The sequence below is a fragment of the Mauremys reevesii genome, linkage group 11, assembly GCF_016161935.1.
Source record: "Mauremys reevesii isolate NIE-2019 linkage group 11, ASM1616193v1, whole genome shotgun sequence".
NCBI lineage: Eukaryota > Metazoa > Chordata > Testudines > Geoemydidae > Mauremys > Mauremys reevesii.
Window position 1 is genome coordinate 16184351 of NC_052633.1, and position 26663 is coordinate 16211013.

General features: G+C 48.9%; 1 pseudogene; it reads left to right on the forward strand.

The window, feature by feature from the left end:
• The first annotated feature begins 2031 nt into the window (after positions 1-2031).
• LOC120374520 lies at positions 2032-9127 on the forward strand (annotated as a pseudogene).
• Positions 9128-26663: the final 17536 nt, after the last annotated feature.

Genomic DNA, 26663 nt, shown 5'->3' on the forward strand with positions numbered 1-26663 from the left:
TCTCATTGTCCTGGATCTGTGGGCTTTCCTTGCAAAGAAAAATAGGAATTTATCTCAACTTACCTGGAAATTTCCTTTCTTCTAGCAGGAAAGTCTGCAGATCCATCCCATCTGGTGCAAATATTACTATTCTGAGGGAAGGACTACAGTACTGCATCTCTACTCTTTTCTCTCTTTGGTACAGAGTATATCTCTGTCTGCTGGTTATTGGGGTGGAATTTGAAGTTACTCTGTAGTACAGGGGTGGCCAACCTGAGCTGGAGAAGGAGCCAGAATTTACCAATGTACACTGCCAAAGAGCCACAGTAATACATCGGCATCCCCACATCAGCTTCACCACCTCCCTGCTACCAGCACCTCCCACCCACCAGCAGCTCTGCCAATCAGCGCCTCCTCCTCCCTCCTTGTGTGCAGGAGGCTCAACAGAGAGAAGGGGGAGGGGAGGGGAGAGGGTGGGAAGGGGTGGAGTGGCAGAGCCAGGGGTTTAGCAATGAATACCCCCCGGCACATTGGAAAGTTGGCACCTGTAGGAGTCGGTGCCTATACAAGGAGCCGCATATTAACTTCTGAAGAGCTGCATGTGACTCTGAAGCCATAGGCTGGCCACCCCTACTGTAGTAGGAAGATGTTTATGTGTATTTTTGGCTATGGTCACTAACCTGTTGGTTAATGGTTCAAGGAATTAGGTTTATGAAGTAGCTTTGGAAGTATCACAAACTAATTGAATCTCCAGAGGTGTGGTCATGCCCTCTCTACTTTGACTGACTGGTCTGGTTCTGCCTCACAGGAGCTGCCAGCAGAGGAAGACCCATTTTCACGGATCTGTGGGTTTTCCCTGATAGAAGAATGGAATGATACATTTTCCTAATCTCATGAAATCATATATAAGGAACAACAATCAAAATCCCACACACAGCACTGGTTTTCCTCTGCTCACAGTCAGGCTTTAAATCAGAGAATCTGGCAATTCTAGAAAACAAAAATTTCCCCCTAATTTTTCATACCCTCCCGTGAGAATTTATTAAATTTATTTCTCTGGCCAAACAAATAAGCCTGGAAATAAATATCTGCATCCTGCTCTGGGAGCTTGAGAATTGTCTGATTCTCTTGGGAATAGTTTTCAATCTCTCTCTCTCTCTCTATGTGGAGAGAGAGAGAGAGAGAGAGAGAGAGAGAGAGAGAGAGAGAGAATGTGGGCTCACTAGAAAAAGTTTTGTCTTAACTAGTTTGTGCATTCTTCACCATAACCTTGATCATTTATAACAGCTGCTTCACTTTTATCAACAGGTATAGGTATTACCATGATGGAAAGTTAAGAAAGACAGATGTTCCCTCCTAATTATACCAATCACATTTCAGGCCTTTTTAATGTCATAGTGAATATTTTGCTAATAATCAAGTCATTAGACATAGGATCTAAACCAAAACCCCAGATTTAAATACCCCAGGCTTTGGGGCCTTTTGAAATCTGCCGTGAACCTCAGGCAGAATTTTGAAAGTCTGTATTATCAAAACTCCTGAGCTTTGGAATCTGTGAGGCCCAGATATGAACTGTCTCTACATACAAATAAGCTTTGCTTAGCCAGCAATTTACTGCATGAATGTGCTGAATGTGTGAATTATGGTGTTTCTAAAATATATCTTGGAATGGGTTCTAATCTACTTTGCCTTGTAACCATCACTGAGGGTTTTTTCACCCTTGTCTATTCCTGCTCTGTCTTAAATGCTTACCCTTTCACAACCCTCTCTGTTTCTCTCTCTGAACTCCACTTGCTGATCCACCAATTCCATCTATAGCAGGATTACCGAGCTCCAGAAACACAATGACTATTCAAAAGGCACAAAGAACTAGAAACCATGTCTGTGGTGAACAGAAAGAGGCAGAACGTGGAAGCACGTAGGAATGAACCTGAGCTCCCAATGAAAGGCAGTGACCGAAGCCAAATGACAATGCAATATGCAGACGAAGGGCTTCCAGCTTGGGTATTTAAGCTCCATTAAGCTATTGGTGTAGTAACCGCAGAAGAGAAAGTCAGTCAGGTGGTTTGTCGGGATGGCAAAGGTAATTTTTTATTATATTTCCATTCCCCACCCACCCCACACACATATACTTTTTAAAGCCCCTTTTGGTAGCTGATGACTGTTTCCCTCCCCCCTGCCCCCATCTTATTCCTCATCTTTCAGATCCACAGCTGGTGTCAATCACGGTAACTCTGCTGAAGTCAACAGAACTCTACCAATTGACAGCAGCTGAGGATCTGGTCCTGACTTTTAAGGAGGCACTCTTCTGTCCCACCTATATCAGCTGCTACTTTCTTGCTGTGCCCCATCAGGAGAGAAAGGGAAAGACAGACACACACACACTCGTACCTCCCACTGGATTACCCAACACTGAGCCTATCCTGTCATTCAACCAGCCAAGGATTGTTATTAATACACGGTAGTGCGGTCTGTTCCTTTCTCAAGAGTGTCACCTACAGTGCTTAATTGTAATGAAAGAGGTGCCGGTGCTCAAGTCCAGAAGTGCTGGGACTATGAACTACCAAGCCTAGAGGTGCCAGCGCTCAGCCCTGGCAAGCCGTGGCACAAATTAAGCACTGGTCACCTATTTTCTACCTGCCTCCACTGACATGGAGGGAACATACTTGAAGCCATGTCCAATATTATAGCTATCTACCAAACCAATGACTCTTCTTCACAGTGAGCAATATCAACGTGAGCTGAACCAAAGCAAGGCACTACAGCCAGCTAACACCACGATGGTCCAACCCACGCAGCATTCTCTCTAACACAGCTCTGATGGTCTATCCCCTCTCTCTAGATCATCTTCTATGAGGACAAGAACTTCCAGGGGCGCTCCTATGAAAGCACCAGTGACTGTCCTGATCTTCAGGTCCAGTTGAGCCGCTGTAACTCCATCCGGGTAGAAAGTGGCTGCTTCATGCTCTATGAACAACCCAATTACATGGGACAGCAGTACTTCCTCAACAAGGGTGAATATTCTGACTTCCAGCAATGGATGGCCCTCAATGATTCCGTCAAGTCCTGCCATGTTATTGCATCGGTAAGTCAGCTGTCCTGTAGTTCAAACAGGAGTAATTCTATCAGAGAACTAGGCAGGATCTTAGACTAATACATTACAGAGTGCAGTAAAATCTGTATGTGGGCCTGGCTTTCTGGAAGGAAGCCAGTTGTGAGGCTGATCCTTGTATAAACCAATTGCAGTGTACCTGAGCAATAAATGGAACAGGGCTGTTGGCCACCTGTGACGCTTCAACAGTGTGTAATAGTTTTGTGTAGCTAGAGGAATGAAAGAAGTGTGGGTGCCACTGGCTTACAGGTAACTACATGTGCATTGGTTGACTGGAACCAGCCCTCATGAACATTTGTTCTGAATGGCTGTGGGCAGGGCCGGCTCCAGACCCCAGCGCGCCAAGCGCGCGCTTGGGGCGGCATTTTGCCGGCAGGGCGGCAGGCGGCTCCAGCGGACCTTCCGCAGTCATGCCTGCGGGAGGTCCGCCGGAGCCGCCTGCCGCCCTCCCAGCGCACCCACCACAGGCGCGTCTGCAAGAGGTCCCCCGGAGCCGCGGGACCGGCAGCGCGCCCCCTGCGTGCTTGGGGTGGCCAAATTCCTAGAGCTGCCCCTGGCTGTGGGGTTCTACCTCTGCTCCCTTCCTGGTCCCCAGTGCATGGGGCATGCTAGGAACGGGCTGAAGATGGAGAGAGGGGATCAGGGAGAATTCCTCAGAGAAGAAGGGGGTGTTATGAAGCTCAGTGTGCTCCTGCTATTCTCTGTTTCACATGACCCATAGGGTATAAATTACAGCCCTGGGGCTACTCTAACTCAGGGCCGCCCAGAGGATTCTGGGGGCCTGGGGTCTTCAGCGGCAGGGGGCTCCCGCTTCGGCAGTAATTCGGCGGCGGGGGGCCCTTCCGCTCCGGGATCCACCGCCGAAGTGCCCCGGAGACCCACGGCGGGGCCCCCCCGCTGCCGAATTACTGCCAAAGACCCGGCTGCACGTCGTCGGCGGGTCCCGCTTTGACAGTAATTCGCCAGCGGGGGGTCCTGCCCCGGAGCGGAAGGACTCCCCGCCGGCGAAGACCAGGAGAGGAAGAAGCTCCAGGGGCCCGGGCCCCGCGAGAGTTTTCCGTGGCTCCCGGAGCGAGTGAAGGACCCTGCTCCAGGGGCCCCAAAAAACTCTCGTAGGGGCCCCAGTGGGGCTCGGGGCCTGGGGCAAATTGCCCCTCTTGCCCCCCCTCTGGGCGGCCCTGCTCTAACTTACACCAGACCCTAGAGCGCCCCCTTATAAGAGTATTGAAAAGGTGATTTAAAACACAAGGATAGGCTCGTGGGGCGAGATGGAGTCTTTGGGTTCAGCCCGTGTAAGGGACAGTAGATAGCTGCACCACCCAAAGAGAAGTACCTTTCCTGCTTCCTCCTGTGCTGTAAGTAAGGTGAAGGCCTTTACATCAGGAACTTAGTTAACTTAGTACCACCCTTCTGGGGATGGAGCTTACTCCCCTCAGGCCTGTCCAGTTCTGCTGCTCAGTATGGGGTAGGGGGCAGAGCCAAGACAGTCCTTTCCCCTGTGCTCCAGTCTAAGAGGATCGTACCAGCCCTTACCCCCCTGTGCAGCCTAGGAAACAATCATACCTGGAGTATTGCTCTGCATTTACTGCGGTGGGACCATGCACAGCAGCAAGCGCTATGCTCGGGCGTGTTTGCAGGACTAGTCCCTTCTAGTAAAAGACACCAAACAAGGGGACTTCCCAGGACCTCAGATTCTGCTGTAGGACTCAACTTCATTGGAACAGAACTGAAAGTAACAACACAAGTGCAGTGCACCAGAACCCACAGGGGTGTTGTCCTTGGATTCCCAGTCAGATGGGGCTCCATCCTGCCACCACTGAATTCGGTGACCAAGCTCCACTGAAGTCAATGAGGTAGGATCAGGACCAGAGCAAGAAACCGGAGGGAGTCCAGAGGTGTGCAATAAAAATGGTCTAGGAGCAGGTGGGAGGGATAGCTCAGTGGTTTGAGCATTGGCCTACTAAACCCAGGGTTGTGAACTCAATCCTTAAGAGGGCCTTTGGGGGGCTAGGGGTAAAAATCTGGGGATTGGTCCTACCGTGAGTAAGGGGTTAGATTAGATGATCTCCCAAAGTCCCTAATATTCTATGAGGATGGATTAATATGTGAGGAAATCTGCAAAGAGCTAGTGAAGCAAGGGTACATGCAAATGCTGCACAAATATTAGAAACATCAGGTGGGGAGAAGGCTTTGTTTTGGTGGTAGACAGGGGATCTAAGTAGTGGTGACAGGATGGAGATGAATTTCCACTGAGTAGCAGGATAACTTCCTAGCAGGGGGTCGTATTCAGATCTCTACACAAACAAGTTGTGCTGCTTTAACTATCCCGGCTGGCTGTGGGGATCTACTACTCCTACACCCACACCACACGCAGACCGAGCAGAAGGGCTCTTGTAGGAATGCTGGGTCTGTCACTGCCCATTAGTTCAGAACAAAATTTTAGGGCTGGGATGGCTTGTTTAAATAGATCAATACTGTCCCCTCTCTAGTAACAACAGGGACTGAACTCAGAACCTTCCCCACAAAGAGAATGACCTGCTACCCTTGAACTAAAGGAGCAACTCCATTAGGTAACAGCAATAGTAGCTTTTGGGACAAACACATAGTGTGCAGGAAGCTGGGGTATGAATGTACAGCACTCCAGCCTCTCCCCTGCTCACTGGAGGTGTAGCCCACTGAACTCGTGAGTTGCATATCTATTTAGGCTTGTATAAAGGTGTCTCCCTTTAAAGGTTACATGCAAACTGAGGGGGAAGGGGTCTATGCCCTTTTTTGCTCCTTTATGGTCCACAAGGAGCCCTGAAGGGTTTTTTTCCCCAGGCCTTCCCCCTTCCCTCCCCTCAGAAATATTGGGAATGTTGCGTCTTGTGTCATTTTTCACCTGACTCAGAAATGTGGGGTGGGAGCTCTCTCGCCCTTAACTGACAAGACGTCGGAGCTGAATTCCTAACAAAGAGCTTTTTCCCCATGAAGGTTAAATAGATGATAATGAAAAAATAAACAAATCAAAGGGCTGGATACACTGGCTGGCCCAAAGACTTTCAAACAGTCTGAATAAAAATCATCACTTCTGTCATCAATTATAAGCAAGTCCCACTTCCTTTGTAGCTGTGGGATTATACTCCATGAGGTCTTTCAGAGTGGATAAGAGCTGGCGGGTTTTTGTATCTTTAAACTATATTTTTATTTGAACAATAATGTCATCCATAGAACATCGTCAATACAAAAGATTGTTAAAGATCAATCTATATCAGCAATGGTAGAATTTATCTAGTGAAGGAGACGTCTGGAGTATCACTGCTTTCCTATACAAAATTCATTGAGAGGTAAATCAAACACTTACACTCTCGGAAGCCAACTGCTGGAGCTGTGTCAATAAAACAGCAATTCATTTCCTGTACGAGCGCCTGAGTTTACTTCTCAGACGCACGGCAAATAGGAGCACACAGAAAAGAGGTTACACATTTTTGAAGAAAGGTTTCTTATAGAATGATAGGACTGGAAGGGACCTCGAAAGGTCATCTAGTCCAGTCCCCTGGAGGAATTAAGGCTCTAAACATTTAAATTTAATCAGGTTCCTCTCGTTAGAGCAAAGATTATATATCTTTGCGAGAGAGATGGAACGGAGGCCTGAAATCTTTAAGGCTGTGACTCCCGCTATTCTATAATGGACTATTTTACAGGACACACTTTACTCCAAACTAGGGCCCTGATTCAGTAAACCATTTAAGCACATTCCTAAATTCATTCCTATGGAACAAAGCACTTAAGCACCTGTCTGACTTTAACGCAGCGTGGTCTCATGGCGAAAGCACTAGATTGGGGCTCAGTACCCCTGGGTTTCATTCCCAGCCCTGCCACCACCTTCAGGGAGATTTCAGTTTACAGCCTTTGTCTGCTAGATTAAAGAGCCCTTGAGTATCAGGTATCTCCTGTCTGTGTATAGTTACACATCTACCTTGACCAAGACAATTTTAACCTTTGATGAGATAAAAGGGCAGCGTACCTTAAGTGTCCCATTGCAAGGTGTGATTTTTAGACCTTGAATCATTCTTGCATGCCTAGGTTATCCCTTGCAACACACTTGTGCTACATTTCCATTTTACAGATGGAGAAAGTGAGGCTCGGTGAGGTCTCTGCATTTCCCTAGGATCTAGCGGATTAACCATAGCTCACAGTCAGGACTCGTGCATTCTAATCCCAGATTTGACACTCATTTGTTAGGTGACCTAGGATCCACCACCCTCACCACGTGCTTTCATTTCAGGTTGAAAGTTCACCACTGCCATTTGGGTTTTTTTAAGCAAAAGGATCTTTTCAATTTCGCAGACATTCAGATAGTGGAAAGTTGCATGCAAAAATTAATCTCCATTTTCCCGATTCATTTCATGGAAGTTTCATAAACTCAGATTCAGATGGGGAAAAAATGTATTTGATGGCTGGAAAAAGATCTTGGAGTCATCGTGGATAGTTCTCTGAAGATGTCCACGCAGTGTGCAGAGGCAGTCAAAAAAGCAAACAGGATGTTAGGAATCATTAAAAAGGGGATAGAGAATAAGACTGAGAATATATTATTGCCCTCATATAAATCCATGGTACGCCCACATCTCGAATACTGTGTACAGATGTGGTCTCCTCACCTCAAAAAAGATATTCTAGCACTAGAAAAGGTTCGGAAAAGGGCAACTAAAATGATTAGGGGTTTGGAGAAGGTCCCATACGAGGAAAGATTAAAGAGGCTAGGACTCTTCAGCTTGGAAAAGAGGAGACTAACGGGGGATATGATAGAGATATATAAAATCATGAGTGATGTTGAGAAAGTGGATAAGGAAAAGTTATTTACTTATTCCCATAATACAAGAACTAGGGGTCACCAAATGAAATTAATAGGCAGCAGGTTTAAAACAAATAAAAGGAAGTTCTTCTTCACGCAGCGCACAGTCAACTCGTGGAACTCCTTACCTGAGGAGGTTGTGAAGGCTAGGACTATAACAATGTTTAAAAGAGAACTGGATAAATTCATGGTGGCTAAGTCCATAAATGGCTATTAGCCAGGATGGGTAAAGAATGGTGTCCCTAGCCTCTGTTTGTCAGAGGATGGAGATGGATGGCAGGAGAGAGATCACTTGATCATTGCCTGTTAGGTTCACTCCCTCTGGGGCACCTGGCATTGGCCACAGTCGGTAGACAGATACTGGGCTGGATGGACCTTTGGTCTGACCCGGTACGGCCGTTCTTATGTTCTGTTTCCCCCATCTGTTATATTTAGACATCGCTCGTGCGTCAGTTACTTTCCTCTTTTATCACCTTAATAATACTAATCAGAGCACTTAACTCTTACATAGTGCTTCACATCCATAGACCTCAACATACTTTACAAAGGAGGATTTCACCATTTCCATTTTCCAGCTGGGGAAACTGAGGCACAGAGTGTGACTTCTCCAAAATCACTCAGGAGGTCAGTCACAGACCTGAGAAAAGAAGCCATGTTTTGTGCCTCGCATTCCAGTGTCCTACCCATTGGGCCAGACTGCTTTTGACTTAAATTCTTCTTTTGACAGATGTTTCCTTACCAAGACTCCAGACCCTGATCCAAAGCTCATTGAAATCAACGGGAGCCTTTGCATTTTTATCAATAGGCTTTTGGACCAGGTCCGCATAGCTTCCAAGTATGAGGAAAGGTCCAGGCACCTTTTTTATATTCTCTCTTCTCTTTTTGCCACTGCAGCAGAAAGGCTCCAAGATAAAGATTTATGAGAGAGAAGCTCTAAGGGGACAAATGATGGAGTGTATAGGAGATAGCAGCGAAGTCCACGATTGCTTCCAATACCACAACATCAGCTCCTGTAACGTACTCGAGAGGCACTGGCAGAGCCACAGCACAGATGGCAGTAGCGCGTGCTGGAACCCGGGGAGTACAGGCGACTCACCGAGCGGGGAGCCCTGAACAAAAGACTCGGCTCTTTCTCACCCCACAGAGACTTTCACTCCAGACATTATCCGAGTTCTTGCCATTCTGCTTCAGTGGAAAAATAAACCCAGCACTCTGGCATTTCAGCAGCAGTTCTAGTCTGGGTGGGTGTCTAGCAAGGTTTCTTTCCTTTTAAAATGACTATTAAACTCAATGTCAAATGGTACAAGGGTTATGAAGAGTGAGCACTCGTAAGGAATATCTGTATATTTAAACCCCTGTGCATTTATTACATTGAAAGCATTTCTGTGACAGACCCCACAGGTGCCCTAGAATGGGAGATAACTTGTCACACAGAGGACTACAGACTAGATCCTGCAATGTGCTAAGTGCTGTGGCCCCAATCCATCAAAGCACTTAACCACATGCTTAAGTCCCATTGATTTCAGTACGGCTACTCACCTGCTTTAAGTTAAGCATATGCATGAGTGTTTTGCTGGATCAGGGCCAGAGTTCTCAGAATCACGGTCTGAGCAGAATGAACACAGGAAGGTGGTGTAAGGGATTCTCAGATAAAGCCAGGGGCAGTAGATATTGCAGCATAGAGTAGTCCCTGCCTGAGCACAGGAAGTCTAATTTAGGGCAAAATCTTTGACCCCTGCAGAGAGCTTGAATCAGCAGATTTCTCTCTAGTAGGCCAAGGAAAAGGAACCTTCTCTCTCAGCAACTGAGCCCCAGCCGCAAGGTTGTAGTAACATCTGCATCTCCTGCATGCCACTTCTCCTCTGGGTTCTGGTCAGAGGGTCTGTGTACAGATCCATGAGCCACTCCCTTGTTCTCTCACCAGCCAGCCCTGCCTCAGTCTGTTCCAAACCCCTGCCGCCCCCCACCCCACTGAGAGAGCTTCTCTGTGGCATGCACAGCCCCCCAGCACAATGCAGTTACAGCAGTTTGGCTGAATAAGGCCCTAAACACCTATCGAAGGGGCAGAATTTCAGCTAGAATGGCATGTTCTGCGTGTTCCATGTCGTGACCCCAGAGAGCTTTCTAACACAGCCATAAGAGCCTTGCCATTTCTTCTCTTCCTTGGCCTGTGAGCCAGAACGAGACATTTTCCCAACAAGAATCACTGTGCTCAGCTAAAATCCACAGGCGATCTCACCAGAACAGAGACATCCTTTCTCTGTTAATACAAGTCAGCCAGGGAGATCACCAGGCACATGAGCTGCCCTTGCTCACACCCAACACAGGCAGCTGAAGGAACCCCACGTTCCTTTCCCGAATGGGTCACTAGAGATGTATTGTACAAGCGGCTGCTGAGACTAGCAGCTACAAACAACAGTGATGAGCGGATGAAATAGAAATATGAATGAGTAAAAGTAACGATTTTCATCCCTAGCTTTCAAAGCTCCTTGCAAAGATGCAGCAGGGAACCTTGGACACAGAGAGATGAAGGCTGGGGTTTTCAAAGGGGCTGAAGGGAGACAGTGTCCAGCTGCCATTGGAAGTCCGTGGGATATGAACACTTCGCTCCTTTCAGCCTTTTTGACAATCCCAGGGAAAAAGACTTAAATAGTCAGCCTGCCTCAGAGAAGAGGTCGCACCAAAGCTCTGGACCTGAATACGCCCAACCTTTCAGGGGGTGTGAGTAGCAGAACCCGGTTCCAATTGCTGCAGCTGGTCCCAACGTCTACAAGAGCCAATGCCTCTGATCAGAACATCCTCACACTTTGGAGCAGGAAGGAGCTTAAAATCCAACTCTGAATTCGGAGGCCTGGGCCCCACTTTACTTCTCCTTAGCCACTTCTTGGTTCCTTCCCTTCTGTTCCCTTCCTCCCGTTGCTCAGCAGCAGCACGCCCGCTCTTCACTTCCTGAGCAATAGCCTTCCAGGTGTCTCTCAGCAGAATCCTGCATGACCGGCCATTGCTCTTACTGCTCTATCCCCAAGCCATAGCCTCACCAAGGACTCCCTCTCCACCCCCATGACAACTTGCATTGTTCCACAGGAAAAGGAGGCTACCCGGCTGGCCCGCTGCAAGTACATCTGTGTTTAGCAGGTGGCTGGGTTCTTCCATATGGTAAGGTCAGATGTAAATGATAACAGGACAGAGCATGAGATCGGAGCTGATTACTGTAAGCAGATGTCTCGCATGCCCCATGACACAGCTGGGATCTACGCATGGCCGGCCCCCTGAGGGCTGTGTGGATGTCAGTTCACAGACACCAATGACATTATTTTTTTTCTGTTTATGTTTTTAAGCAAATAAAGAGAAAAAACAACGTTGGGGGGGCGCTCACATTAAACATTACATTAACTCACTACTCCGGAAGGGACGCTGGGTGGCTCAGGTGACGGGGAGTGGAACACAGAGGCTATCCAGGTTGAAAGTGGGTACCACTTTTTCCTCAGTGGTCTGGGTGAAGATGTAGTCCAGGGGTAGGCAACCTATGGCACGCGTGCCGAAGGCGGCACACAAGCTGATTTTCAGTGGCACTCACACTGCCCGGGTCCTGGTCACCGGTCCGGGGGGCTCTGCATTTTAATTTAATTTTAAATGAAGCTTCTTAAATATTTTTAAAACCTTATTTACTTTGCATACAACAATAGTTTAGTTCTATATTATAGACTTATAGAAAGATACCTTCTAATAACGTTAAAATGTATTACTGGCACGCGAAACCTTAAACTGGAGTGAATAAATGAAGACTCGGCACACCACTTCTGAAAGGTTGCCGACCCATGATATAGTCAGATGCTGAGCACTCTAGACATAACTAGAAACACACGAGTGGATGGTCTGAGCCCGTGGACCCGTAGACAGGGGTGTACATCACCCCAGCTGGCAGTCTCATCGAGATGGCAAGGTTTGAATTGTCCTGGGGGCTGAATTCTCTTCTCTCCTGCAGAGATGCCCTCTCTGGACTGAGTTGAGACCGTTAAGGGACAGTTTCCCAGTATTGTAACTCAGTCATTCCTCAAACCCCGTCCCTCTCCCGCAACACACAAAACCCCCTCCATTCGCGCTGTGATGCGAGTGCCTGGCATGACTGGCGGAGCTGGGCAGACCTCTAGCGAGATCACCTTTCCAGCTGCTGCCACAGCCTCTCTGAAGTGTGGACGCGCACACTAACCCAACTAAACCGTTATTCTGTAGCCGGACCATGCTCCCACACGAGGAGCTAACGTGAGGGAAGTAACTCGAAGGCAGGTCACTTGAGTTAACTCTGGAGCGAAGACGCATCCTGGGTGGAGCACTATATAGACACCCACTCTGCTCAGACCCCGACCAGGGGCGGCTCTAGGCACCAGCAAACCAAGCTGTTGCCTAGGGCGGCCAAATCTAGGGGGCGGCAGGCTGGGCCGGTGGACCTGCCGCAGTCATGCCTGCGGGAGGTCCACCGGAGCCGCGGACGACCGGACCTGCCGCAGGCATGACTGCGGAGGGGGCGCTCGTCCCGCGGCTCGGCTGGACCGCCCGCAGGCATGACTGCGGCAGCTCAAGCGGAGCCGCCGGACCCGCGAACCGTCCGCAGCCGTGCCCGCCGGAGGTCCGCTGTTCCCGCGGCTCCGGTGGAGCTCCCGCAGTCATGCCTGCGGCAGGTCCGCTCGTCCCGGGGCTCCGGTGGACCTGCCGCGGGAGCTCAACTGGAGCCGCGGGAAGAGGGGACCCATCGCGGAACCGAGGAAGGGCGGCGCAGCACACCGCGCTGCCTGGGGCAGCCTATTTTCTAGAGCCGCCCCTGACCCCGACATACCCATTCTGTGGATACACTCAGTGCCCAGGGCTGTCAATCCTGCAGTTTGCACGGGCACTAAATTCCCTGAAGCAATTGAGATTTGTTAACGTAGCTGTTCCTCTGTCCATGCTTCTTAGGACAGTTTTATTTTCTTGCTGGAATTTTCCCTGTAACTCTGTCTTGAGAGAGCCTACAGCGATCTAAACTCACTAGCGTTACTGCTGGGGCCTCATTGTAGTATGTGCCATTTATGCACATTAATCAGGGACAGCCCCGGCATCAAAGAGCTTTTGGTGTAAACGGACAAGATCGACACAGGTGGGAGAACAGGGGGTTCATGAATTAGCCCCAGCTTACAGAGGGGAAATGGCACAAAACTCACCATCCCAGAACACCCTCTCACGGCACAGGGGGCATTGCAGACACTCTGGCTCAGCTTCCACGCCATCCTCTTCAGCCTATGCCAGCCGTAGAGGTGACGTGAGAGAGTTCAGAATAAGAGAGTCCCTCAGTCCAAGTCCATCATCGCAGTGGTCTCAGCCTTCAGCCCCCTTCCTTACAGGCAAGCTCCCGGCAGCAATGGTTCACCTCACTGTCTAACCACCAGCTCCTGGGCTCCAATCAACCCAACCATCTGGATGACAACTCCCCCCATCAAAGCCTCTGGCAGGTCACAGGCCTCCGGCAGTTCTTAGACCAAGCCCAGATTTCTGCCCACATCAGAGCAGCCTGCATGCTCCTGCCACCAAGCCAGCCCTCCTGTGTAGGGCTCTCCTCCTCTCTGGCAGCCCTCTCTCCTCAGGACTAGCCACAGGAGACTTTGCCTGCCTGCCTGCCCTCCCTGCTTCCACTGCCTCCTTCTAAGCCTCACACCCTGCACAGGAGTAGCAGGGTGGGGCTAATGGAACAGGGCTGACTAGCCCCCAGTCTTCTGGACCTTAAAGGGGGAGACCACTCTGTTACAGGAAACTAATGCCCAGGGAGTTAAAGTGGCTTGTCCAAGCAAGATCACCCATTAAGTCTGTGGTACGGGTAGGAATTCAACCCAAGTTTCCTGAGTCCCAGTGCAGCACTTTCGCCCCACATCCTCCCTCATAATGAGTTCAGCCACCTCCTTTCTGTTCACAAATTATTCACAGACATGCTTAGAATTTTATGAATTTGTTCAATATTCCAAAATATTCAGACTACGGACTGTTCATGAACGGTCACCCCAACTATCGCTTTGCATATTGGCGATGGGTAATTTGTTATTGACACTGCGTGCTTGGTCACCTAGGTCATATGGTATTGTCACTCTGCCTGGATGCTCACCAAACCCACAAAGCGCTTTACAGACAACGGTGCAAGAACTTATGCAAATATCATTCACATAAAAATTCACTGCCAAAGTGTTTATGTTGCTCCTTGGAAACATTCTAGTGAATAATTGTATGAACGGTTGCTGAATGCAGGAGACTGTAATAAAACTCACTGTCTCAGAGCCCACCTCATAACATAGTGGTTGTTGCAGCAGCTTTGTTTCAGTTTCCTCTTGGGCTTCTACAACTCCACCCAACCAATGCATCCCATAGGGTGCCTCAGCATCCAAGACATCCAGTTAAGTCACTTTTAGTCCAGGGTACCAATGAAGCCTTACACTCAGGCCTGTAACTATTTCTTCTTCCCCTGTATCAGGGCAAACCACATTCCTTCTTCTCCTTGATTCCAGGGGTCCTCTATAGCCCTCTAACTAGAGTGTCTCTAACCAAGGTCCTCAGGAAGGAGCAATCAATCCACGCCCACCCCCATCAGCTCCTGCTGCAGGGCTTTTTTCCTTTTAAGTCCCCCACTCTGCCCAGGAGTAGCAAGGTGACGCAGACATGGAGTCCAAAGGGAATTCATAGTGTTTATCTGAGACAATATTTACAAATAGAATTCTTTGTAACTTTTGCTGTGCTACCTGTCACTGCATTAATACATTGTTCACACTAGAGGGAGCTTGTAGGCTGTGGACTCACAGCGAAGCACAGTGCTGAATGAGAAATGTCTGAAGAAACCAGACTGGAGGTAAAGTGATACCAATGATTACAGTGTGCCTCACATCACTCTGGCAAAATGCGAAGGCTGAATTTAACCCGTGTAGAAAATTAGGTGTATGGCACCCAGAGACACTCAGAGAATATCGTTCTGAGGGCCATCTAAGAAGGCCAAGAGATGTCTCTTTTAGGTACTTATATGACCCCCATTACCATAGTTTCTGGCTGCCATACAGTCTGTAATGTATTTATCCTCACAACAGCTCTGGCGAGGTAGGGCAGTGCTATTATCCCCATTACCCAGATGGGGAACTGAGGCACAGAGAGGCTAAATGGCTTCTGTTCTATATAGGTTTTCATACTGTGCTCGTCACTGTTGTGACGAGCACAGTCCATTCCGGCAGCCCATTATGCAACGCAACTAACATCTGGCGCATGTGGTTTGTCCTCTCACCTCTCCCACGGGGGAGAAGCACGTGCCCTGGGTGACTAGCTGTGGTCGGTTTTTGGTTTGGTTTGTTTGTTCACCCAGGTGGGATGGAATCTCCCAGCCAAACAGAGATGATAAAGCACTACTCACGGCGGTTATGTGAGAGCTCAGTGCCCACGAGGAATCCAGGACTAGTCCCGGATCACAGACTGAATTGACTAATCGTGGATGTGAACCTGATGCCAAAGGAGAGAGCACTGTGGCTGCAAACTATGCAAAATACTTTCCTACGCCCACCAGCATCACCTCTGTCTTGCTTGGGTTCAGCTTCAGCCAGCTGCTCTAATGGACTTGCCCCCGGTCACACAGGAAGGCTGGGACAGAGGGAGGAACTCAACCAGCTCTGAGTCCCAGGTTAACGCCCTAGGTACTGACCCACCCTTCCTTTCCCAGATAGGTCTGTACATATGTTTGGCCCTTCGGTTTTGTAGAAGCTCACCACAAAGATGGTTGGTGGGCTTGGTCAGATCCAGAGAGAGAACTATCGCTGGATGGGGGAAACATTACAAATGTATTCTTTGTGATGTCTGGCTACTCACAGCACAAGACTTTTGCAGAACACTATGGCAAAATGTGCAAAACAAAACATCTGCATCCACAGTAACTATTGTGTCCTGGTCTTTATTGTTTATGCAATGCCATAGATGTGCCTGGTGCCTAACAGGTTCCTTCCACTTAGAGATTATCATCTAGAAGCCCATCCTCAGACCTTTACTCATGCAGACAGTCCCATTGAATGCCTCCTGTGCTCTGATGTGTCAAGAACCAATGCATTGCACCAACATGCCCAAGCCTTGAAGCACTGTATGGCTGCATCAAGACGCTGGTGCATCCAGGGCCCACCAAAGACTTCTCTGGGTCAATGAGGATTGTGCCAATGTATTCAGGTGCCACTCTGACACCCTGATGGGCCAAGGGCCACACTGAGACACCACAGCACCACAGCCTATGCTGAGGAGCCCTGGATCTGTGCACTAATCTGAAGGGCAGTTCCCAGACACCAATGCCCTCCGCAAGGCTTTAGGTGTCCAGGGACCTTGCAACTCCATTGCAAACTCTGACTGCGATGCACCCATTGCAGCCAGGCTGCACTGAAGCTAACGCCTCTGGAGCCCAACACTGCCCACATGACGAACCCCCGTCCCCACAAAGTGCCATTGCAATAATGAGCACTTATCCTCTTGCCAGAAAAAGAAAAGCAACCCCCACCCTCATTGAGCTAGCTTCAGATAACATTCGAGGGCTGCCTTTCCAGCCTCCCTATGTTTGCAGACAACTGAGCACCTACCTAGGAAATACAGTACCACCCCTGCCATAGCACTTAGCTACCACGAGGTGCAGGCAAAACAATTACTTTGCTACTTTGGGCTTAAACCGTCAGACCTTTGCGGTGATCTGAATGTCAAAGGTAGAGAGAGGGGTTCCACGTGGACCTTCATTCTTTAGTATCAGGGTTGCATAAAGACTGGAGCAAACATTTTGATGTGTGAACAAAGAACAACCTGAGGCTTAGGAAAGGCCGGGTAAGTTGAGAAGCTCAAGAAACCCTGGGCCAGATCCATGAGCTAAAGTAAATCAGCACAGTTCCATAGAAGTCATGAAGCTACGCTGATGAAAGGGGTTCCTCGGTGTTTAAAAAAGGACCATGACTCACTTCACAGACATTGGGCCAGCTCCAAAGTCCATTGGTATGGTTGGTGAGACTCCCATCTGCTTCCAAGGGCTTTGGGTCAGTGGAGGCATACCCCTGTGTGTATGCAGAGCGTAGGCTGTACACATGACTACGTACACTGTAGCTGCACATAATATCTATATAAACAGTACTTAGCTTGCCAAGCAGGGAAACAGAGACCAATTTCACAGGAAATCATGGTACTTTGAAGACCAGGCCTATTTACACGGACCAATTTGTTTCTTCACATTATTTGAGAAGGTTTTAGCGTTCAGGCCTGAGCCCCACAGCATCACAAGTACCTGAGGCTTGGAAAGATGTGTTAGGAGGGCGGGGGAAGAAGGAGGCGTATTGCCATGGAGACAGATGAAAGCAAATGGTCACACCATCAAAAGGAAGGAAGAAAAGAGAAGAGGCACAAATAAAAAGAGGGATCTCATTAAACCCAACACTAATTTTGTAATCAGCGAAATAAAGGCTTTACTTTGAAAGCCTGCTGCTAGAAGACAGAGTACAACAAAGGGTCCGGTGTAATTTCCAGGTTGCACGTTGCAGCTGACTTCCAGCACTCAGCTTTTCACCTCGTTCCTTCCCAGGTTGTTCTATCCTACCGTAGAGGTCCAGCCCACTGTCGGATCCAGAGATTCAGCAACATGGGAAATAGCAGGGAGGCCTGCCCTCGATTTAGGAAATTGTTCCATGTTGCAGAGGTTTCCGAAGGACGGGAAGAATAATTTCTGACTGTGTAGTAAAAGGCTTGGGTGCCCGGGGACTGAATGCGGGGGAGATCCCAGAAGGGGCTTTTCCTGCAGCAGCAGCAGGGAATGGGGAGGTAGCTTGTCAAACCCTGTGTGTCAGCTGGATGTCAGACTGCGGCACATCATCTGAACGCTGGACATCCTGCCTATCTATGGTAGTTATACAGCCCCCATTCCCATAGTACCTGAGCACCTCACAGTCTCTAATGTATGTATCCTCACAGCACCTCCAGGAGGTAGGGGAGTGTTACAGATGGGGAACTGAGGCACAGAGAGACCAAGTGATTTGCTCACTGTCAGGCAGGAAGTCTGTAGTGGAGCAGGAATTGAAATCAGGTCTCCTGAGACTCAGACTAGCAGCCTCACCACTTGTGCTCTCCCTCTGCCCCGCACAGCAGGAGACACACCAGGTCATAGTATATGGAGCCACCAGCATTTATTGAGAGGAAACAACTAGCAAATAAACAGACATGCCAGCAGCTGCTCTAGCTCCAGCCTGACACCTTTGTTTACCAGGTACCACTTCCTGCCTGGAACTCTACTCAGCACACAGAGTCCTCTAGTGGCTGAATATTATATAGCAAGCAAACATTCTTATGGAGCAAGCACACACTGGGGCAAAAGCCATGGAGAGGGGCTGGACTTGCACAGGGAGAGGGAGGGAGATCTAGAAAGACTATAGGCAGGATGGCAGAGGGTTGCTATGTGCAGGAGCAGTCGTGGGTGGATGCCCAGGGGATTGTGGGACACTTTGACCAGCTCAGGAGTTTAGTGGTTTAACACAAATGTAATAATAATAATAGGTGTCACGGGGCGACTTGCCCTTTAAGAGGTAATGGGTCCAGTTCCCCTGTGACTACCTAGTCACCTCCCAATGGGGCCTGATAGAGGGAACTGGCTCTCTGTAAAGACCTGAGCACAAAAGGAGAGCAGGAAGGAGACAGTGAAGGCTGCATGAGATCTGACAGAGCGTAGTTGAGAGTTGCTGGTGAGGAGACCTTGAGAAAGCTGCTGAAAGAGTGCTGCGGGTGGGAGCTGTTGGAGAGAAATGGCCAGAGTGGGGATCCCTGCTGAGTGGAATGCTTGTGCAGAGACCCCTAGATAAGGGGGAAGAACCTGCTCAGTCCGGGAAAGCTGAGCCCAGAGGATCAAAGTGGTTGTTGTCTGGTGGGAGATCCAGAGAGGGCAATGCTGGCCTGAGGCTGGAGAACTGCAGTGTGTTAACCTCTTGTACTCTGGGCTCTTGAGAACTGTCTGACTTTGAGGGGACTGGCTGAAGGTTGATGTGGACTCTGAGAGAGACTTAATTTCTTTCCCAGGCAAGTGAGATGGCTGTTGGTCTGATCCAGGGGCAGGCAACCTATGGCACGCATGCCAAAGGCAGCACACGAGCTGATTTTCAGTGGCACTCACACTGCCCAGGTCCCGGCCACCGGTCCAGGGTGCTCTGCATTTTAATTTAATTTTAAATGAAGCTTCTTAAACATTTTAAAAACCTTACTTACTTTACATACAACAATAGTTTGGTTATATATTATAGGCTTATAGAAAGAGACCTTCTAAAAACGTTAAAATGTATTACTGGCACGCGAAACCTTAAATTAGAGTGAATAAATGAAGACTCAGCACACCACTTCTGAAAGGTTGCTGACCCCTGGTCTGATCGGTGGTGGAAAAGATGGCAACATGAAGGGGAAACTGAGGTAGGCCTCTCCTCTATTGTTGTGGGTGTGGTTGGCTGCAGGAAGGTGCCCTGGAGGGAGTGCGGCCTGTGACAGGGTATACTCACCCCGCACTGGATGAGGAGGGGTCAACCATGCACTGTGGGCTGAGGAAGCCACGCCCCCTCATCCCTGCGAGGCATGCTCCAACTGGAGCACTAGTATAAAAGGGAGCAGCACAGCTCAGTCAGGGCAGACTGCTGAAGGGGGAGGATGCATGTTGCTGGCTCCAGCCATGAGCTGCTGAAGCCCCAGATCACGGAAGCCAGACCCACCGAGACACAGACAGATACCTGGATACCTGAAGATGCCCAAGGGAGGGCGGAGCTGCTGAGAGCAGCACAGGCTGAGTAACCCAGAGACCTCAGAGATGCCTGGACCACCACATTGGGAGAAAGGCTAGGAAGTAGCCCAGGGGGACTATACACTGATCCAGTTGTAGAACCTAGCAATAAGTCTGTGTTTTTCATTCGGATCCCCACTGAGCCAATGGCAAGTACACTTGCCACTGACAGGGCCCTGGGCTGGGATCCAGTAGAGTAGGGAGGGCCTGGGTTCTGCTACCCTGGCCGCCACCCACCCTTGGTGGCAGCCCGCTCCCCCAACAGGCCACCAGACCACATAGCCCTGCAAGGGAAGGCAGCCATATTGACTCTGGCCACTAGGCTGCACAGCCCTGTGAGGAGGGGCAAACATACTGACTCTGGCCACCCAGCTGTGAGGGAGAAGGCGGCCATATTGACTCTGGCCATTGGGCCTCACAGCCCTGAGGGAGAGGGTACTTACATTGGCTCTGGCCACTAGGCAAGTCTTCCCCAAGGGTAAGCGCAGTCAGGTGGACTTCGCCATGGGGCTGCAATGCCCTTGCCCCACCAAGAGGGGGACAGGGTGTACCTGCCCCATGACAGGGTCCTTTTGCAAATGGGTTTGCAATAACAGGCCACTGGGCAAGGGTAGGGGTCACCTTCGCAGAGGGGTGAGGCAGATTCTTGGCAGGATGCCTGGATTTGCTGTGTTGAGGGAGAACTATTATGGGTGTGGGGGTAGTTTAGTGGGTTGTGGGGGAAATAATTAAGGTCATTACAGGCATGTAGATAATGGCCAAGCCAGGAACTGGAAAAGCTTTGGTTACAGGGCATCTGGGGATGGTTTAGAGCTTAAAAACAAACAAAGAAAACCAACATGCCACTGACAAGGTGAGTACTGATCACGCCCTCCCTCCCCCGACTGCTTAGCTCCAGGGATGGAGCCCTGTCTCACACCCTCTGTTTCTTGTAAGCTCTTTGGGGCAGGAACTGTTTCATCCTACATGTCTAGCATCTTTGCAGTGATACTGAACTGCTACCACTTCTATGAACAGTAATAAGAAGAGTTGCATAGAAAATATCCATGAATTATATTGTGTCTCAATATATTATCATGAGCTACAGCTGGAGCCAATATCCAGTGAAGTCCATGGGATCGTTTCTAGTAATGGTAGCATTACTTCTATTACACTAGCAATTGTATTATACTAGCCCGACATTCTAGGTACTGTAGGTATGTGTGGTGAGAGAGACCCCTGCCCTGAGGAGCTTAGTCAAACAAGACAGACAAAGGGTGAGAGGGAAAATGAAGGCACAGAAAAGCCAAATGACTTTACCAAGGTCACCCAGTGGAGCTGGGAATAGAACCTACGTCTTCTGTGTCCCAGTCAACACCCCATCCACCGGACCATGTCAATAAATTATAGCCCAGCTCAAGATAGTATCTTATCCCTGGTCCAAATCAACACCCTCTGAAATCACTGCTTTCTATGGAACAATCTCTCTAGCACCGCGTTTCCCAAACTTTTTTGGCCACGGAACACTTTTTAGCCTATTATGGAACACTTATAATATTATTTTGTAGTCGTTTGGTTTTCAAGTAACAAATTGCGTTATTCATGCTCAAATATATTTTATTTTATAAAACAAAGCAAAAATACAAATTTAAAATAACTTGAACTCACAATTTCTAACTGGAAAGCGCGTATAAAGTAGTACAAAAATCAAGTGCAAGAGTCTTTCACGGAACACCTACTCACATCGTGCGGAACACCAGTGTTCCGTGGAACACCGTTTGGGAAACACTCCTCTAGCAGGCTGGAAAGGTTGGATAAATCTAACTATGCTGACACTCAGACATCACCTGAGTCAAACATCTTACTTTCTGGTTAACAATCCACTGGAAATTGAAGGAAAAAAGATCTGGAGGAGCAAAAAGGTTGTGTCACTCCTGAGAGGACCTCCCTACCCAATGCTTGGAATGGTACTGAGGGGACTTGAGACAGGAGACACAATTCAAGTGAACAGGAGATATGTATTAAGGAGGGGAGAGAAATGAGTTTGTCCTAAAAGTGTCTTGCTCGGCTTGACAGTTTAATTCACTAATGTGGCTGCAGCACAGCTGTTTCTATAGAAATCACGAGTCCTACAATGTTTCACTCATCATGGATTCATCTGAAGGAACAGTACCCAGCTCTCACAGGGAAGGATTTTGTAGTGTATTTCAGTGAGATTTTACAGTCTCACCCACACATTTTGAAAGCACACTTGGGAGCTCAGTATGACATCTCAGTCCCGCAGAGTCATTGAATTCTGATTGGCCTGGAATCTGGCATGCACAAAGCTGTTGGAATGTGCTGGGGAACGACCACTGTTGGAAAACTTTGTGGCCCATGCATTACTGTTATCATTTATCATTGTAGTTACTGTTAACATTTCTATGGAACGATTGCAGGGGAAATTTTCTTAAGTACCTAGAAGCACAAATCCCTGTGAAAGTCAATAGGACTCATGCTCCTAAATCCTGTAACATGCTTTTGAAAATCACCCCCTCCATCAACGTGATTACAGATCACTTAATTTTTACTATTGATCTGGGAGTTTGGGGGGAGGGGTGTTTGTGTTTTTGCACTAGGAATCTGGAGCAGTAGTGGATGGCAGTTTAGAAAAAGAATGGTGTAGCCATATTTATAGAGGTATTTACAGGATGAAAAACAGCCCCATTCGAAATGGGCTCACTGTTTAAATGGTTCAGTTAGGACAAAACGTAATTAAACTTGATATTCGCTGAACACTTCATCCTCCAGAGCTCTCCCAGCTGGGTTTATAACCTGCATTTGCTCCCTGTGGCTGAGTCTTGTTGAACTTAACAACATTGTAATGAAATCATGGCCCGTTAGGAACATCATGGTTGTCCCTGTGCCAAACACCAGAGCCATGTGAAATTTCACAGCAGCAGTGAGCGTACAACTCCCATCCCCTTAGAGGCAATTCGGCGGCAGGTCCTTCCCTCCGTGAAGGACTGAAGGACCCACCGACAAATTGCCGCCGAAGACCCGGACGTGTCGCCCCTTTCCATTGATCGCCTCAAGCACCTGCTTCCTGCGCTGGTGCCTGGAGCCGGCCCTGACAGGGAGAGATGACCTGGCATGTTTTTGCCCAGGGCCGGCTTTAGGCCAATTCAACCAATTCCCCCGAATCGGGCCCCGCGCCTAAGAGGGCCCCGCACACAAGCCCTGACAGTGCGCTGTACCGGGGTGGCCCAGCTTCCCCAGGGGGCAATTTAAAGGGCCTGGGGCTCCCAGCAGGGACTGGAGCCTCAGGCCCTTTAAATTGCCACCAGAGCCCCACTGCTAGAGCTCTGGGGGCTATTTAAAAAGTCTGGGGCTCCCCTTGCTTCTACTGCCCCAGCCCTTTAAATAGCCCCTGGAACCCCACTGCTTTGCCAAGGCTCCCGTGGCTATTTAAAGGGCCGGGGCTGTAGAAGCAGGGGAGCCCCAGGCCCTTTAAATAGCCCCCGAACCCCGGGCTGCTGCTGCTGCTACCCTGGTGGGGAGGGAGGAGGAGGCACTTCAGACAGGGTGGGCGGTACCCCTGTACCCGCACCCCTGCCTGCACCCAGCGCCGCACTCCTGCCCTGCCTGCAGCCAGCCCCTGCCCGCACCAGCCCCGCACCTCCTGCCCTGTCTCCAGACAACCCCTGCCGCACGCCCCTGCCTGAAGCCAGCCAGTCCCGCACTCCTCTGTGTCCAGCGCTGCCAACCCTTGCCACACCCCCCTGCAGCCCTACCTGAAGCCAGTCAGCCCACCCCACACACCCTGCCTCCAGCCAGCCCCACACCCCTTGCCCTGCTTGCAGCCAGACCCTACCTCCAGTCAGCCCCTGCCCTGCCTCCAGCCAGCCCCATGTCCACTGCTGCCCTGCAGTTCCCAGGGCAGTAACCCTGCTTCAATGAGGGGGGGCAGGGCAGCTGGGACTCACACATGGGCACACCCTAGGGTGTCCAGAGAGCAAATGTGAAAAATTGGAACAGGGGTGGGGGGTAACAGGAGCCTATATAAGAAAAAGAACCCCAAATCGGGACTGTCCCTATAAAATCTGGACATCTGGACACCCTAGCACACCCCCAGGGAGTGGCGGGGATCCACACACATGAAACGGAGCTCAGTTCTAGTTCAGGCTCATCTTTTTAAAAAAGAACTTTAGGTCTGGTTAACGTACATCTGTATTTTCCCAGACATGTCCAGCTTTTTGGTTCTTAAATCGCCATCCGGGAGGAATTTTTTAAAATACGGACGTATGGTAACCCTATTGGTACAAAAAATACATACTGTGGCACATCCCTTAAAGCAGAACTTTTTACAGGGAACCGGTTGCTAAGAAATGAAAGGCTTTTTTTTACATGTTTTTTTTTTTAGTCATCCCTGCCGGGGCCCCGCCAAAAATGTTCGAATTGGGCCCCGCACTTCCTAAAGCCGGCCCTGTTTTTGCCCCTCACTTTTATAGTCAAGTTCCCCTTTGTAGTGGGTTCTTCTGAAGATTACCTCTCAAAGCAAAGTTTATTCAACATGGAGGAAAGCGATGGGGGTCTGAGGGTGAAGGTGGCCCCATGCTCTTTCTTCTCCCCAGTGTATGCTGAAATGCAGATTTGCCTTGTCTCCCTCTTGCTGTCTCAAGAATCTTGTTTGCCACTTATATGTAAATTGAGGTAAACTCACATTCCTTTGTTTAAGAGAGACCTGCTTAACCACTCCTGCCTAACTGGGCTGCTTGGGTTTGAAAAAGTGCCACAAGGCATAGTTTGTAGAAAGATTATTACAATAGTGTGTAGGGTGTGAATACAGGGGTGCATTTGGTCACAGGGAGCAACCCATTGAATCATAGAAATGTAGGCCGGGAAGAGACCTTGATATGTCATCTCGTCCAGTCTCCTGCACTGAGGCAGGATTAAATATTATCTAGACCATCCCTGAGAGGTGTTTGTCTAACCTGCTCTTAAAAACCTCCAATGACAGAGATTCCACAATCTCTCTAGCTACTTTGTTCCACTGCTTAACTATGCTTACAGTAAGGAAGCTTTTCCTAACATTTAACCTAAATCTTGCCATAATTTAATCCCATTACTTCTTGTCCTGTCCTCAGTGGATAAGGAGAACAATGTATTACACTCTTCTTTATAACAACCTTTTACATACTTGAAGACTGTTATCATGCCCCACCCCCACAGTCTTCCCTTCTCCAGATGAAACTAATCCAATTATGTCAATCTTTCTTCTTGGTCGTGTCTTCTAGACTTTTAATCACTTTTTGTTACTCTCCTCTGGACTTTCTCCAGTTGTCCATATCTTTGCCAAAGTGTGGTGTGAAGATGATCCCAGGATTTAAGGACTAGATCCTCAGTGCAGGGCTTGTGAGGCAGAGAAAGGTAGCTGGATGCTGTATTTATATTTATACCATGGTGCTGCTTCAGTTTCTGCAACAATTTAGAGCAGCCTTGGGGTTGCTCTAAGTTACATCCAGGTGCAAGTGTCCCCAAGCAGCTGTGACAGCAACTGGGGATCTGTGGAGTGCAACAACACTCCAGACATGCTCCCTTTCCCCAGCTACACCCAAGCCAGTTTGACCAGCCTTACAGTTGGACCACTTGCCTTGCCAGAGTGGTGCGAAAGGGCCATATTGGGTCTAACCATCTGACTCTAAATCTCTGCTCCAAAGACAGAATGAAGAGGGCTGGTTCCTTGCAGAAGATTAAGAAATATTCTAATTTAGGACGAGTTTTGTTAAAGTTGAGTCAAATTAGCTGGTCATCCAAGTAAGAGGTTCAGAAACTCATGTTTAAGAGTTAGGAGCTCAAGCCAAGGAACTGATAATGGGGTGTATACAGCCTTTCAGTTTAAGGGTATCTGGTCAAACCCTAAACAGATCAGAAGGGATTGAAAGTCATTACCATGTAATGGTTGCTCAGTGGCTCAGTCTAGCTTCGAGTATTTGCATCCCTACACTACGGTAATTAGCCCTCATTGCCTTTTTTGTTGGAAGTAGGAGCAGAGATGCCAAGTACTGGCAGCTGAACTGCTACCTATGACGCACCACCACAATGAATGAGCACAAACATTTGTGGATGTAACCCTACAACAGTATTATTGTTCCCATTTTACAGATGGGGAGCGGCGGCACAGGGACATTAAGCAACTTGTCCAGGATCACAGGGGAAGTCTGAGGCAGAGCTGGGAATTGAAGTCAGGTCTTCAGAGACCTAACCTGGTGCCTTAGCCACAAGGTCATCCTCCCTTCTTAGCTCCTGGAGGTGGTTTCTTCAAATCAGGGCCACCTTGGTAGAGCAGTGTGATGAGATATGGCTGCTGCCACCTGTTCTGCTGCTGAACACTGGTCTTTAGTCTACCCAGTTACTAATCTGACACTTCTCACCAGCACCACGTTCAGCAAAAGGAAAATAGAAGGGAGGGGAACCAGCAGAGAACATGAGGAACCCCTTGCCAAGTCATGCCATTGGTGCAAAGGATATAAATAAACTGGCAAGGCCACTACATGTTTTGTAGAAAGAGAAGAGCTCAAAGGATGCAGAGACAAAGCAGGGAAGTGGGGCTGAACTGAACCGGGGCATGCTTGCAAAGTTTTGACGGCTTTTTCCTGTCCAATACATCATTATGTCCTACGCTCACAATGGTTTGCAAACAAACACGTTGCTGATTTTTCTTAAAGACATTCCTTAGTTCTGCTCCTCTTTGCTGAGGTTCAGTTCACAGAAACAACTGAAAAACCGCTCAGCTCTGGGTAACATGTAAGGAGCTTGAGAACTGTCCTTTTAGGGCCTCATCCAAAGCCCACTGGAGTCAATGAGAGTCTTTCCACTGACTTCAGATCAGCTCCGTCTCTGGTTTTCCAAAATTCCAACTTCAATGTGATGCAGAAAGTGGGGTTGAGACGACCAGCTTG